Source organism: Phacochoerus africanus, chromosome 6 (assembly GCF_016906955.1).
Source record: "Phacochoerus africanus isolate WHEZ1 chromosome 6, ROS_Pafr_v1, whole genome shotgun sequence".
Classification (NCBI taxonomy): Eukaryota; Metazoa; Chordata; class Mammalia; order Artiodactyla; family Suidae; genus Phacochoerus; species Phacochoerus africanus.
This window is the reverse complement of record NC_062549.1, coordinates 106760705-106768351: the sequence shown is the minus strand read 5'-3', so window position 1 is coordinate 106768351 and position 7647 is coordinate 106760705. Positions and strand designations below refer to the sequence as shown.

The window sequence follows — 7647 nt, the reverse complement described above, 5'->3', positions numbered from 1 at the left end:
GGGGTGGGGGAAGGACGGGGGTGCAGAGGCCCCAGCCCTCCCCAAACCTGAGGGCCCAGGAGATCACAGCATCCGGGGGCGGGGGGGGGGGGAGGGGGTGGCAGTGCCCGGGAGGAGAGCAAGGTGGCCTTCCCGCCTCCCGGAACCAAAGGGAAACCGAGGTCCCTGGGCCTTCCTGCCTGAGAGGCGCCGCTGGCCCCACCGGAGGCTAAACTTTCTTGGGTTTGCTGCCTACTTAGTAACAGGAGTAAACGCTGATGGCGACAAAAAGGAAGGGGGGTGGCCAGGAGCAGCAGGATCCCCAGGGACACAAGGCCTGTCTCGGGTAGCGTGGCAGTGACCGCCAAACCCTGGACCCCGAACTCGCAGGCTTCGGTGAGCAGAGTTCATCGGCTGATAACCTTCTCAGCGGTGTAGAAAGCGTCCCACACGATCAGGGAGATGCTGAGGACGGCGCCACCGGTGGAGGGGGCGCGGGGGGGGGAAATCTTGCTGGTCACGTGGGCTCCACGGAAGCCCCCCTGGTAGAGCCGGTCAGGAAGGCGAGCGCGGTGATGGCAGGGCCCACCCCCCCCCCCCCCCCCGAGAGGAGCATGCAGAAACGAATGGCCAGTCCCTGAGCCCCAAAGGCTCCCGAAGCGCGGACTTGATTTCACTACCCAGGACCTGGCTGATCTTGGAGCAGGGACCTCGCCCTCGTCGTCCTCCCGCCCACACCCAGGCTCTTGCGGGTCTTCAGGCGGCTCGGAGGTCGGTCGGTCGGTCGGGGCTGTGCTTCTTCCTGAGAGGCAGGGGCTGCTTGGCTGCCGTCTTGTCCTGAGCCCGGCCTCCGAGGGACGTGTGGGCAGGGCGCTAGGCCGGGCGACTGTGAGTGACGCTCAAGTGAGTCGAGTGACCGCCCTCGCCTTCAGCCGGCACGAAACGTGCCTAGCGCCGCTGGCACCGACGCTGCGTGGAGTTGTTGTGCCAGGGGGATGCGCGGGCCGTCGGGCGCCCCAGGGCCGGGCAGTGTGGGCTGGACTGCCTGGGCACGTTTTTAAAATCCAGATCATTACCGTCAATAGAATATATTTGCTGTGAACATTTTGATAATGTAACAACACACTATCAAAGACTTTGGTTAGACTCTGCCTAATCAAAAACATGAAAAATATGGAGTTCCCGACGTGGCTCAGGGGAAACGAATCTGATGAGCATCCATGAGGACACAGGTTCGATCCCTGGCCTCATTCAGTGGGTTAAGGATCCGGTGTTGCTGTGAGCTGTGGTGCAGGTCTAAGACATGGCTTGGATCTGGCGGGGCTGTGGCTGTGATCTAGGCCAGAGGCTACAGCTCTGATTCGACCCCTAGCCTGGTACGCTGCAGGTGCAGCCCTAAAAAGACAAAAAAAAAAAAAGAGAGAGAGTGAGAGAAATGTATGGAATATATATATGTACTAGGTTATTAATTATGTATGCTTTTCTTTTATTACTCATCCCGATATCGCTCGCCAAGACATGCACAATAATAATTTAAGTCAGTCATTTTTGACATTTGGCTAAATTTCAGTTATATAAGAACTCTAGCTTTATACATTTTTAAAATTTTGTTGTTTTGAATATGTATTTGTCAAAGTAGGAGGCTAGAATACATTTTTTTTTCTTTTAATGTCTGTATCTGTGGTATATGGAGGTTCCCAGTTAGGGGTCGAATAGGAGCTGCAGCTGCTGGCCTACACCACAGCCACAGCAGCTCTGGATCTGAATCACATCTGCAACCTCCGCTGCAGCTTGCAGCAATGCCAGATCCTTATCCCACTGAACGAGGCCAAGGATCGAACCCACATCCTCAAAGAGACTCTGTCGGGCTTTTAACCCATTAAGCCAAAATGGGAACTCCCTAGAATACATTTTCATTCAACAGTTTATTCGTTGGGTTATAGCTTTAAATACACAGATATATGGCCCCCGGGCCAGCACTTCTCCTTTGCCAGAGGGTCTGGCACACATGAAGAACAGGTCTGGTCCACTGCCCTTGACCTGGGGCCTCAGTTCAGAGCCTTAAAGGGGACCGTGTAGGTGCTGGAGCAGGGTGGGGGGGTGGGGGGAGTAGAGAACAGAAGGGGAGGGAAGGTTGTAGAGAGAGAGGAGCTGATTGATCAACCATAGGTCTGCAGCCCTGGGCAAAATAGGCAAAGTCGATTATTCCCTCCTGGGGGCACCCCTGTCCCATCCTGGATTCCAGGGTCCCCATGCCCTACCCCAGCCAGTGCTCAGAATCTAACCCCAAATCTCAACCTGACCCATCTCCCGCTCATCCATTCAATAAGCACTTAGGTGTATCGCCTGTATCCCAGGCTCTGGGCTGGGCCATGGGATGTAAATAGTTCTTGCTCTTAAGAAGCTTGCCTAGGAATTCCCATTGTGGCTCAGCAGAAACAAATCCGACTAGGATCCACGAGAACAAGAAAAGACAAACAGCTCCCCTAAAGATGGAGAGAGGCCTTAAGAGAACCCCACTCTTCTATCTCCTTCCGTCTTCCGCATTCGTTCCCTATCCGTGAGCCACATTAAAGGACAAACACAGTTAAGAGTCATTGTATTTATTAAGCTCCAGGTTTACCTTTTCAGAATCATGCTTTCTGCTGACCTAAGCAAAAATTAAGTTAATTTTAATTAACAGGGATTTATTTTTAAAATGTATTTTATTGCGGTATGGTTGATTGACACTGTGGTGTTAATTTCTGCTGAACAGTGATTCAATTATGCATATATATTCTTTTTCATATTCTTTTCTGTTATGATTTATCACAGGACATGGCATATGGCTCCTGTGCTGTCCAGTAGGACGTTCTTGTTTATCCATCTTGTGTGTAGTAGCTGGCATCCACTTTAACAGGATTTAAAGAGAGAAGGAAGGGTGAGCTGTGAACTCACTTATACTACATTCGGGCCACACAGAGAGTAGCACAAAGTGTAAGAATGACAGAGAGGGGGAGAAGGGATTTTCCTGGGGATTCAGTGAAGCTTCATCATGGGTGCTGTTGAGCTTAGTTGTGCAGGGTATGTGGAACTTTCCAGAGAGGTGCAGGAGAAGGACTGGCAGAAGAAGCTGCTCTGGGAGCTCCCTGGGAGCTCAGTGTGTTAAGGATCCAGTGTTGTTATTGCTGTAGCTTGGGTACCATCCCTGACCCAGGAACTTCCCTGGACACAGCCCTCCCCCCCCCAAAAAAAAAGAGGCATTGCTGCTCTGGCAAGTGCACAGCTGAAACAAACAAGCATCTGAGGCGGGGGACCAGGACATGGCACACAGGGGTTGCTGTAGTTTCCAGTTTCCTTCAGCTGGGTCCTACCACTGTGACAGGTGGTTTGTTCACCATAGAACTTAAGTCGTTTCTAGAGATGTAACACGTTAGCCCCAAAGAGCCTTTGTTCCCAGGATTTTCTGGCCCTAGATGCTGAAGCTGTGCCTTCCTAGAGGCAGCTGCTATCTCTGCAAACAGAGGGGCAAGGGTGAGAGGCCAGGCTGAGGATTCCCGCAGTTAATTAGTTCATCCGAAGCATTGATTGGCTGCCTACCCTCCCCATGGCTGCGGAGATCAAAGAGATGAGGAGAGTGGTGGGGGGGGGAGGTCATTGTTCCTGGAGTTGCTAAAGAATTAGAAGACAGAACCCTTGTCAAGAAACAAACAAACACCCTTGTTTGGGAGAACATGTCTGTGAGATACAGAAATGATTTCGGAGCCTGGAAGGTTTGCAAACAAAACATCATCAGGGAAATCACGTGGAGAGAATCCTCCAGGGTTAGAAGATTGCAGAGGGAAAGGCGTGATACAGGTGGGTGAGGTTAAGCCAGGCACGGCTCCCAGACAAGATGCACTCGGACCCGTCAGAAAGCAGGTGCAGTGTTGTGGGTAGGAGCGCGTTGGGGCCAGTGAGTTAGCAAGGCACATGGGAAGGACAGTAAGCAGATGCAGCCAGGCAGGGCAGAGAGCCAGGCGCACAGAGAGGGTCACTGCGTGGGAGAGCACAGGGTGAGGCTGAGGATGTTGGCTGTGAGGGGAAGGGCTGGTGAAGTGAGAATGGAATTTGAGAGGAGGCTGAAATGCTGCCTAGAGGAGGGAGGCTTCCTTAGATACGTTGGGTTGGATACCTTCTAAAATCCACTCCAATCCTAAGAGCTTCTTTGCAGACAGAGTCCCACCCTTCAAAGAGTACCCACTCACCCTGGCACAGCCTAATCCCCAGCCCCAGAGGGGTATATCCTAATGGCTTGAAACTAATCTCATCAACACTGTTCCTCTAGGTTTGGGGTGGATCTGGGGTCAGGCCCCGCCAGTGAGCCATGCTAGTGATGGACCTGGGCTGGGGGGTGTCAGGGAGACTCAGGACAAACCGTCCATCTTCTTCTTGTGCATGATGTCGATGTGTCTGGACGTGAGATATGGAACCACCACAGCCATCTTGCCCTCAGCTGAGAATGAAGTCAACGCAGAGAGGGGCAGAGCAGAGAGAACCCAGCAGAGGAGCTGGAGGGCTGGCGCCCTGCACAGTCAGCCTCCCCTCCCTGGACTTCTTACTGTGTCAAACGATGACTCCTCCTAGTGCTTACACCCTTCAGGGGTGAGTTTTCTGCCGTCTTCCACCAAGAGCATCAGAGCATCTATTCCTAATTTCCCAGCCCAATAGAGATGGGAAAGTCTTATCCTTGAAGGAGGAACCCATTAAAGAAGCAGGATATATGCAAGCAACTAGAAGTATTTCAGGATGACTAATGCATGAAGTTCAGGATACCATGTGGCTAGAAATGGGATCAGAGGTACAGGCATGAGCCAGGTCTCAAGGGGACATGTACACTTTTGCTGGAGAACCTTATCTTTGGGCTATTTGGGGGTGCATTGATGAAAGGGTTGAGTTACCCTGAAAAAGAAGTCAGCAAGCCATAGCATTGCTGAAGGGGGGATAACGAGGCTAGCGTGGATGGGGGTCAGCACCGCACAGAGATTCAGGGCAAGGGCTTTGGCAACAGACAGGCCATGGTTTGAGTCACAGGTCTACCCCAATGGGTGATGTTCTTTGAACAAATTTCTCTCAGTCTCGGTTTTCTGGGAGATGGTTAGGTCCCCCTCCTCAGGGAGGTGGGAGAGCAAAGGCAAGCTCTCCCTCTGATGACCTGCCCACTTCTGATTGTTCCACAGATGTTCACTAGGCCCCTTTGAGTGCCAGGTGCCATGCTAGGAATGGGTACAACATCATAAAAGGCCAGCATGGCCAGCAAAGAGGCCAAGGCATGAGAGGATAAATGTCAGGGTAAGGTGCAAAGTGCTAAGTGGAGGCAGACTTAGGTCAACCAAGAGTAGTTTCTTTAAAAATGCAATATTCAGCAATTACAATGATTGTAATTGCTCAGCAAGTTGGGAACTCAGTTGAGGGACAAAGGAGCCACCCCCTTCTGTCTGTCCCCAACCACTGACCACACACCACTTCTTTCTTTGCTCTGGGACTCACATCTGCCACATTCCTCAGCTCTGCCAAGGGACCAGCGGGAGGCTCCCAGCACCCCGGGCTTCCTCCAGGGCCCCTTTATTGGTCCACTGTTAGGGTCACTTCTCGGTGACAGCTTTGCAGCCAACCTCTGAGGAAGGCCTGGTGTTCTTCCCAGGTCCTGTGGCCTTCTGCCCCCTTGGAACCCTGGTCACAAATCCAGGAAGGCATTTCTGTGGAGCATCTCATTCCTGGAGAGGCACAAAGCCCATGCCTAATCGACCTCCATGCAACAAAGCCTTTCTTTGGATGGAAACAGGGCCAGGATGAAGTCTCCCTACTCAGCCCCAAACCATCAGCTTTTATAAAGGCTGTTAGAGGCTTCTTTGAATCATCATTATCCCAGAACTCTGTAGTCACATGGCATCATTCATCAGACTGTCCACAAGCTTTTCACACCAACAGTCATTGAAATTAGTTCATTATTCTCATACCACTGCTTCAAAGCTGCCACAAGATTTGGTGACCCCCCCGCCCAAGGAATCCCAGGGGTCCCCTTCTCCAGCATTCAAAGCCATTCCTCACCCCCATCTTGGAAAGCACAGGAGGGTGATCTTAAACACAGAAGCAATTTAAATATTTTTTATAGTAGTGTAACACAGGAAAGCTCACTCATCATAATGGCACAGCTCGATAAATTATCACAACATGACTCTCCATGTGATAAGACGTAGGGCATCGCCAGCCCCCTAGAAGCCTCCTTCACGCCCCTCTTTATCATCAACCCTGCTCTCCTCCTCAAAGATAACATCTCTCCTGACTTCTAACCAGAGAAGCAGTGAAGGTTTAAAGCAGGGAGGAAATGCGATCATATTTGGCCTCTGGAAAGTACTCCCTGGCTTGGAAGAGGGTAAGACTGTAGACAGGGAGATGAGTTGGGAATCTGTTGCAGAGGTGGATGGCTGGGACCAAAAGGAAGCAGGAAGAAAGGAAGGAAGGATGGATGGATGGAAAGAAGGGAAGAAGGAAGGAAGGAAGGGAGGGAGGAAGGAGAGGGGTATGGGAACAGGGGTCTATGGGGCCAACTTCCTGCCAGCATGTCCACTCTGTTGTGTTTCTTCAGCCTGCAAACTGATTAAATGATCTTAAAAGCTTCCTACCCCCACCCCTGGAAGTATTTGACCCAAGCCAGTCACCTGGAAAGCTAGCTTCCCCCTGGTGCTTAATTCACTCAAGAAAGATTAGAAGATCCTGGTTACCACGCTTTGAAACATTGCTCATAAAATTCAGTAGGAGCCTGCAATCCTCAGAGACTTCTATTTTTACCAAAAACACACACAGAGACGTGGAGATGTTTCAAATGAATTAGACATGAGATTGATCTTTTTATACAAAAGAAGAGAGAAAAGCAAGAGTGATGCTGAGTTTTGAACTACTGCCCGCCCCCACTTCCAGTTTCCGTAAGCTGCCTCAGCTCATGGCTTTAGTTAGGTCTGAGCTCTGGCCCTGACCCAGGCACAGACCATGGCGGGGGCTGGTGGCCAGAAATGCCCTGTGGTTTCACCAAGACAGTGAACATAGCACACAACCACCCACACAAGGTCTGCTTCCACTCAGAGAAGAGCTGGCTCAACCGGTTCTCCCCACCCCAGCTGGGTCATAAAAGACCTACCCTCTGAGTGACAATTGGTGTTGAGGAGGCTTAAAATGTGACATGCTCAGGCAGGGCGGGGGTGATCCACCTGGGCACCCAGGTGGTCAGGCAGAGCCCTGAAGTCAACAATGATTTCCAACCCCTGTTCTAGGGCCACCAAACTGGGGTCGTCTCGGCAGTGCGGCGTCAGCTCCCTAACCCCCTTTCTCTGGCTGGGTTCAGTCAAGTGCTCCCTGTATTTCCCCTTCTGAGCTTTGCAGGAGCTGGATCTGTGGTCTTTCAGAGCTGCTCTGTGGATCCCCATGGATTGTGCGAAGGGAGCTCAAGCCCCCTGAGCGGATGAAATGCGGCACCTGTTACAAACTGCAAGTAGAGAAGCTCCACTTTCGAACTGGGCTTGGGACAGTGTAGTCATCCTTTCCTAAAATTCTGTCAGACAAGCTTATCTCTGTCTCCTTGGCTATAGGAAGGTGATGAAAAAACAAATTTGCATCTGGTTTGCCAGGTAGGGAAAGATAAACCTTCAAAAT

At 51.4% G+C, this 7647-nt stretch overlaps 1 pseudogene; it reads right to left on the bottom strand.

Moving 5' to 3' along the window:
- Nucleotides 1–208: 208 nt before the first annotated feature.
- Nucleotides 209–7421, bottom strand: LOC125128734 (tumor protein p53-inducible protein 11-like; annotated as a pseudogene).
- Nucleotides 7422–7647: the final 226 nt, after the last annotated feature.